We start from the raw sequence: 9,305 nt of genomic DNA on the forward strand, positions 1-9,305 counted from the left end.
AGTGATTGGCTCTTTCAAATGCAAATTAGGTGGATGGGCTTTTGAATGGGCCTGCTGCAGGTGAGAGGACAAATCCTAAGAATTTGTTGTTTTTACAAAGTGCCATTATCATTGGCATATTCTCTTAAAACAATACATACGTTTAGAGCGAACGTTTCAACTATGTTTGCCATGGTAGACAAAAACACTCAAATAAAACAATAGCCTAAAAAATAACTGTAGTGCGTAATGGACACGGCTCTATATCCTAAATAATTTTCGAGGTTCGCCATTTGGTAAAAAGCCAGGTCTATATATATATATAGAGAGAGAGAGAGAGAGAGAGAGAGAGAGAGAGAGAGAGAGAGAGAAAGAGAGAGAGAGAGATTCATGCATTCTGCATTACCGTGACCCTATACCTTGGATGTTTTTTTTTCTCATTGGAATACAGCAGGACAGGATGCCTTTTATCTATCAAACGCAAAAGCTGAGATTGTTGGAAGGACTAGGCTACTCAACAAACTTGTTTTTCGTTTCTGGGAGATCTCGTTATCGTTTTGGATTGTCGGATTTTATACTTATTGTATATATAGGATGAACAAAGTCCATGGATTTGCTATATTAAGTCCAGTAGCCTAATAATTAGGCTATGTGCCACGTCCGATTTCGCAAGTGGTGTAGTAGGCCTAGGCTACATTTAAAAATCGACAGCCGTATGTAAGATCCATTTCATGAAGAGCAATTGTCTTGTGCGATCATGCCCCCTCCCCCACACTCGTCTAACCAGTTCACTACATTATAGCCTACCTACAGTATATGTGGCACTGAGGACGACTGCCTCTCCCTCTTCTCTCTCGACAGACACCTGAGCCTGACACTATGTCAATGTAAAAATGTGCGTGAGTGTGTGCTGAACCACGAATTCACATAGGCTATTAACTTTTCTTTTCAGCAGACATCGCAAACATAAAAAAAATCGCAAAACAGAAAATCTTTCATTTTTTAATAAAACGATAACTTTTCTCTTGATGAGTTCCGGAGATGTTCTTCGAGTGTGTTGTGTTCACTTACTATGTAGATCCCACATTATACCACTAGGTGGTGCTGTGAGTATTCTGACTCTAGTCATTAGACAGGAAGTACTGCAGTTCATATGTTCTTGTGACTTGCTTGAGGATGGAGAGAAATGTGCCATGCTGCTCTGATTAAACATCTTTAACCATCTTAGCGTTTATTCAATTCTTGGACATCCAAACCTAACAGAGTGGGTTTCGAACCCCGATCGCTGGCGTACTTTGCATATGCTGCAACCAGTTGCGCCAAAGCTCGATTGATAACATCGTCATGCTTTATTAGCGCCATGGACTTGAAACACCGATCAAAAGTTCTGACATGTTAAACTGACGTTAGTTATTAATTCACCACATGATAAAATGCTGTCATATAGCTTGACGCCCAGCAGCCTATGGTAGTCTGCCAATCCCTGATCAACATGAACATGCATACGATACATTGCTAGAAACTTATATTGCGGAGCTAGGCCGATCCTAGTTGATGGTTACAATGAATCACCCTCACTGCCCTATCGCATATCTGACCATCCATTGTTACAATGTTACAAAATGCGCAATCTTCTCCATGCATGTAGCCTACGGTTATAAGTAAAGTGACAAGCATAGGCATGTATTAAAGAGATTTCTGTTAAATAAAATGTATACATTTTATTTTCAGTCGTCAAAAGTGGTGGGGACAAAATCTGTGATAACAAGTGCTGGGTACATGTAGGCTACCCAGCGTCGCCGGATAAAATGAATATGCCTCCGTTTTAAAATAGCCTATACACATTTCTAAGTATTCCTAGCATGTAAATGTAGCCAAAATGTCCATCTTGTCCATCTCTTTCGTCTTCACCTTGACATTGACAATAATAGCCTATTCACGGAAATGCGGTCTTGTAACCGTAGCCTAGTGAATTCATGAATTAATCTAAGGTTGCCTTTCGAACAGCCTATTTCAGGTTAAATTGAAGGCTATTTCCTTCTGATAGGCCTATAGGTTTCTAAAACCATTTTCATTCATTTCAACAATGGTTTATTGAAACGTCGTTTGATTAATTTCGCCAGTCATCACTTTCATTTTAATGATTAAATGAGACGGATATGCGGAACATTTCTCTCACTCTCCATTGACCAAAATGTTGCTCTGGCATCTCTGCTGGACTGACTCAGTTATAGGCTACGTCGAGTGAGAGAGCTGTGAGGTAGGCTGTAAACATTCGAAAACTCTGCAACTGCAATCTAACATGCCGAGCGTCATGTCTCTTTTCTCCGCTTGTCACCAGCGCGGTGTCCTCGGGTTTTTCCATGAGCCGAACCTTCATATTATTAGGGCGGTCTATGTTGCCCCCTTGCGGTTGCAGTTTTCCCGATGCTTCGGGAGTCCCAATGTGCGGGAAAGAAAGGAGCATTCTCAACCCGTACCATCTGTATATTTAACGGATATACCAAACTCCGAGTCATGGTACCTAAGTTAAGCACCCAGCCAATGAAACATGACCAAGGAAAAAGTGAATGGGACAACTCACAATGCCATATCATGGTAACCTACCTAAATCATAGAAGTTAACATTGCAAGACAATTATCTTTTCTATGACACCAGAAATATTTTCTTTACCTTCTTAGTTTTTCGAACATTCATGTCATTTAATGAAAACATGTATCCTTGAACTATGCGTGACTAAAACCGAATGAAACCCAATTATGTTCACGTACTTCTTAAAGTGACAGGCACTAAATCAACCCCCCCCCCCCCCTGTAATATCATTAAAGACAAGTGTCATCAATATGAAATATTCAAATGACTGAATATTTTGAGTTATTATGCAGATCCTAAAATGCTCTAAATTGTTAACAAAATATATAAAGTGTATTAATTCAAATATGAAATAGCAACAACACAAGCCATTTTCTGCGTGGAGGGTTGAGCAGAGACTAGGATTGCCACTGCTCTGAATGATCTGTATCCCGCTTAAGGCAATAAGGTTTTGCCCATATTTGTGTAATGTAATAGACATTCACACTTTTTAAAAACTATTTCAGCTTGTGTAGGCCTATCAGTGCTTTCTTAACATATTAAACACAATACCGCGATAATACTAGCCTGGCTAGCGCCTACCACTTCTCAAATGAGACGTGGTCTGGCAACCAGACGTTCATTTTCTCGTATTTGAAAAAATGCCCAGATCCATTCATTGGGCGCCACGGATGTCTATCAAATGCGTCTGTGCATAGCTCATCATGGTCTTGCTTTCTCCCCTGTTCTGTGATTGGTCGCCAACATCAGGCGAAAATGTGGGGGTTAGTTTCCAGACTGCCTTAGCAGCGTGAAAGAAATCACCGCGCAAGGCAGTATGGGAACACCCAGGCTACGATAATACCGAACAACGTGATAATTTTGGTCACTATAACCGTGGGGTTAAATTTTCATACAGTTACATCTTGGCAGTATAATGTATGGAACGGTTGAATTGGCTGGTAAAAATGTTGAGTGGCTGGTAGATTTTAAAATCTACCTGCCACTGTGGCAGGTGGACAAAAAAGTTAATTTCCATCCCTGGTGTGTGTTTGGTGTTCACTAACACTTGCCCAACTCTAGTGCCTTCTAGGCAGCTCTGCCTTGAAGTCAACTTTGGGGTCCTAAATAAGGTGTACTCACCCTAGAGCGAAGGTGGTCAGCATGCAGTGAGTGTAATCAGGTGTAGTGACATGAATGGCAGCACTGAACTCTCTACAGCAGAGAAACAGAAGACTCACGTTTGATCCTCAATCCAACTCTGGTCTCCTCCTTGTGTCCTCCACTGATGACCTGGCATGTGTACACTCTATCTGCTCTCCATCTGCTCCTCCTCAGTGTGAGAGACACGTCTCCTCTCTGCAGCTGCTGGGGGTTCACACTCACTCTGCCCTCATAGCCCCTCCCCTCTATCACATGACCACTCTTATACAGGTAGACACAGTCTGTCCACCTAAACCACCTGATCTCCATGGCAACAGCACTGGATTCAGGAGACAGGTGACAGTGTAGTGTGACATCAGCACCATCATCACACTTCACAACAAGACCAGGGACGACCAGTTTAAAGCCTGCAGGGGCAAACACAGCAGTGTTGATGATTTACACACACACACACACACACACACACACACACACACACACACACACACACACACACACACACACATACACACACACACACACACACACACACACACACACACACACACACACACATATACACACACACACACACACACACACACACACACACACACACACACACACACACACACACACACACACACACACACACATATACACACATATTTGCACCGTGTCCATGAAATGCTCACTATGTTCACAACTATGCTCACACATTTTTGCTCTCTCTCTCACACACACAGCTACATGCTCTCGGTTTCATTTTCTCATTCACACACGCACAAGCACAAGCACAAGCACACACACACGCACACACACACACACACACACACTCACACTCACACACACACACACACAAACAACACAGACACATTCACACACACACATTCACACACACACACACACACACACACACACACTTCCATTACTCTAAAATGCTCACCATGTCTGTCTTTCTCTCTTTATTGCTTACTTGTGTGGGTTTCTCTCTCATTCACACACACACATACACAGACACACACACACACACACACACACAATCACACACAGCTCAAAGTGTCTCTTACCTTCGTGTGTGCCCCCAGTAGCCATTTTGCCTGTAATGAAAACAGATCACTGCATCATGTTCTCAACATCATTATCAGTATCCAGGTAGAGTTAACTGCTGAAAAAAACAGCAAGAAACCAGCTTAGGCTGGTAGCTGGTTTTAGCTGGTTTTAGCTGGTCTTTGCTGGTTTTCTTCCAGCTATTGCTGGTCTTTGCTGGTGTAGCTGGTTGGGCCACCAGCTAGACATGCTGGCGTGACCATCTGAGGAAGCTGGTCGTGCTGGTGTGACCAGCCTGTCGTTTGGGATACAGCTGGTTTAAGATGGTCATGCTGGTGACCAGCCTGTCAAGCTTGACAAAGATGGTCAAGCTGGTTTTCTAGAATGACCAACATAAGCTGGCGTGGCCAGTAAAAACCAGCAATGTAGACCAGCAACACCAACTAAAATGACCAGCTTGAGGTGGTACGACAATCAAAACCAGCTGAATTACCATCTTAAGCTGGGTAAACCAGCTGAAGGTGTGTTTTCGCGAGAGTTTTGCTGGTCTAGCTGGTTAACCATCAAAGGGTGGTCAAATAAGCTGGTTAACAAGCTGGTCAACCAGCAAACCACCTTTAGCTGGTCAGGCTGTTTTTTTCAGCAGGTCTTGTTGCCAGTCATCATCACCATCATCATCATCATCACCATCATCATTGACGTCGTCATCATCATCATCGTCACTATCACTCTTTCTCGCTCTCATTCTATCATTAGGTGCATTTTGAACTTGTAGCTATATGTACAATCTGACACTCTGCCTCAAAAAGAGCACTGTATGTTTTACATGTAATTGTACACTCACCAGCATGCTCTATACAGTCTAATTGTAAAGAATACAGTCAATTGCCGTTTATACAGTGATATGTATGGAGCATCAACTTAAAGCCTAATTCATAGAGAATGTCTGCTCATCACAAAGTGGATCTTACCTCACGGTCTAGTGCTTCAGCTGTGAGAGTGAAGTTGTGTTTCCTCTGCTACTTAAGAGTCTCAAACACTTCAAACACACACAGGCTGTTTCTCCTGCAGACTGGACACTGCTGCTGTAGACAGGCTTCACACACACGGGGTCTCCCAGTATGAGTCCCTTCTGAAATGGCTGAGTTCTAGTTTCACTTTCAGTTTTCGCGGTGCTGCTGTGCTGGAGGTTCTGAGTCTCTCAGTGTCTTTTCTCTCAGTCCTGAAGCAGTCTAACCTGCCTAACCTGATCAGCACACCCCATGGCCTGCTAGTTGATTCACAGTTAAAATGGTTATGGTTACTCTCTTCATTATTATTTGAGCAGAGAACACATGAACACATACTGTATGCAGGTTACACAGTAAATGTACACATGAAATGGAACCTATAGTTTTTGCTCTGGTACCAGTCCCATGTCTGTCTCAAGCTATACTGGATGTGTTACAGTAATATATAGCAGTGTTACTGTATTATGATGAGCAGTCACCCAAGGGGAGGCTGTGCTCCCCATGCCACTGATGGGCATGCCTGGCCTGCCAGAAGCTGCTCGTGGATGCTGCTATGATGCGGGTCTCCAGATGAAGGAGCCACCTGAATCAGCCTACCATAGATCTCCAGTGAGCCCCTTCATTGTGTTTGCAGGTGGGAATAGATCTCCAGTGAGCCCCTTCACTGTGTTTGCAGGTGGGAATAGATCTCCAGTGAGCCCCTTCACTGTGTTTGCAGGTGGGAATAGATCTCCAGTGAGCCCCTTAACTGTGTTTGCAGGTGGGAATAGATCTCCAGTGAGCCCCTTCACTGTGTTTGCAGGTGGGAATACAGAACGCAGTGTACATCTCCAGTGATCCTCCTAGCAGATCTGGAGTTGTATGGAATGAGGCATACTGTAAGAAACTACACATTTGACTTGACTTTGATGTCGCAACACATCATACAATCTACAATTTCATAAAATCATGCAACCTACTGTACTCTACAGAGAAGTGCTTTAGCGTTGCTCTAAGGTGACCAATGAACACCTACTGCTTTACATTATTATTGCTAAAACTACAGATCTGCCTAACCTGCCTAACCTGATCAGCACACCCCATGACCTAGTCTACAATTCTATTTCTAGAATTGTCATGTTTTGTTTGTGACTATCTACAAGTGATTATTTCAGACATGATAGACTATTGCAGTATAATGATTCATGTCTTTATATGAGGGGGGGGCGGGGGGGGGGGGCTAGATTGGATGCAGAGTTGAACATTGAAGGGTGTCCTTGAATGCAGTGTAGGAAATACAGAAACATCCTCATATGTCAGCGATCAGATGAAAAGGCATCAGGAACTGGCTGAACCGGGTGGGAAATTCCGAGTGTGCAGCCAATCTGCCCGTGTGTGTGTGCGTGTGCGTGTGTGTGTGCGTGTGTGGGCAGTGAGGTTGAGATAATTTGACTGTGAATGAGTGAGTGAATTTCATGAATGTGACTGCACTGAGAAAAGATATCCGCACGTCTTGCTGTATGGCTTTTTTTCTTTTTTCTACATATTGCATTTCCATGGACCTTATAAACACTATAATATTATCATATGGAGAGGTGAAAAGTCCAGGTTCAGAAAGTATAAGTCCGATCTTGTATTGGTGTAGTGCACTTCACACAGGTGATCTCATCTATTAGCTGCGCACTACTTCCAGCTGCTCTACCTGCAGCACACCACGCAACAGAACTCCACCGTGCCACAGGGGTGAAGCGGCAACACTGGAGGGACAAACAGAGAGGCTCACACACCACCACCTCCACACACACCACCACCACACACCACCACCTCCTCCACCACCACACCACACACCTCCACCACACACCACCTCCACACACACCACCACCACACCACACACCTCCACCACACACCACCTCCATACACCACCACCACACACCACCAACACCACCTCCACACACACCACCACCAACACCACCTCCACACACACCACCTCCACACACACCACCACCAACACCACCTCCACACACACCACCACCACACACCACCACCTCCATACACCACCACCACACACCACCAACACCACCTCCACACACACCACCACCAACACCACCTCCACCAACACCACCTCCACACACACCACCACCAACACCACCTCCACACACACCACCTCCACACACACCACCACCTCCATACACCACCTCCACCACCACACACCACCACACACCACCACCTCCACCACCACACACCACCACCACCTCCACCACCACACACCACCACCACACACCACCACCACCACCACCACACACACCACCACACACCACAACCACACATACCACACACCACCAACACCACCACCACCACCACACACACCACCACACACCACCACCACACACACCACCACCACCACCACCACACACCACCTCCACACACACCACCAACACCACCACCACCACCACACACACCACACACACACCACACACACCACCACACACACCACCTCCACACACACCACCTCCACACACCACCACACACCACCACCACCACCACACACACCACCACACACCACAACCACACACACCACACACCACCACAACCATAGACCTCTGAAGTGGGCGAACTTCAGAGGTCTATGGCAAAACATGCACCCGAAGGCACTAGCTAGCTCATATGGACTCGAGTCATGACATGTCACATGATTTCAATGACCAGACTCGACTTGGACTTGAATGCCATTCACTCGAGACTTGACTCGGACTTTCCCTTGTAATGACTTGAAATTGTCAAAAAGAGAAGCCTAGTCGAGAGCTGGTCCGATCTGCATAAGGAACTAAATAAATCACGGCTAAGATTGTTCTATTTTGCCGCCCTTTTTAAGTGAATAAATGTACTTCTGGAGGACAACAGTGTGCACACCAACCTTCCTCTATTTCTGGCTCTAGTTGTCTAGCACCTGTGGATTACTTTTTAGGATGTGCACACCAACCTTCCTCTATTTCTGGCTCTAGTTGTCTAGCACCTGTGGATTACTTTTTAGGATGTGCGCGCCACCCTTCTAAGTCGACCATGTTTTTGCACTAACAGTGTTTATCCACCAACAGAGAACTGGCTCTGTTCCCGTTCCTGCAAACCAACATCTAAGCCGTTCAGAGCGTTTTGACCAAAACAAATCTGGTTCGAAACATGGTACCTTGGTTTGGAACTTGAACCAGAAAATATTTGGGTTTTTTTCCTGATAACTGGACTGGAGTCATTCTGCCCCAATGAATCCTCATCAAAGGAACGGGAGAAGAGGCGTGTGTAGCGATCAATTGACCAAATATTTATTTATTTAGTCTGTCTTAAAATAAGATCAATAACACTTAGATTACGTCAGATAAGCAGTGTTTGAAATGTGACCAGTGTTTGTGACCCACACACACACACACACACACACACACACACACAGCTTTGAATCATGACTGTTTGACATGCACTTTCCAGCATTGACCAGTAGATGGCAATCTTGCATCATGGCACTCCCTCTGATGAGCCCAGTGGCTCAGAGATCCAGAACTGCTTGTTTTCAACAGTGGGCT

The 9,305-nt window shown here is 44.8% G+C and overlaps 1 long non-coding RNA gene across 1 annotated transcript; it reads right to left on the minus strand.

The window, feature by feature from the left end:
• Positions 1 to 3,798: 3,798 nt before the first annotated feature.
• LOC134077953 (uncharacterized) lies at positions 3,799 to 5,864 on the minus strand. Its single transcript, XR_009938801.1, has 3 exons — positions 5,716 to 5,864; positions 4,765 to 4,794; positions 3,799 to 4,122 (listed from the first exon to the last, which is right to left on the minus strand). It is a non-coding gene; the product is annotated as an uncharacterized LOC134077953 (long non-coding RNA).
• Positions 5,865 to 9,305: the final 3,441 nt, after the last annotated feature.

Source organism: Sardina pilchardus, chromosome 4, assembly GCF_963854185.1.
Source record: "Sardina pilchardus chromosome 4, fSarPil1.1, whole genome shotgun sequence".
NCBI lineage: Eukaryota > Metazoa > Chordata > Actinopteri > Clupeiformes > Clupeidae > Sardina > Sardina pilchardus.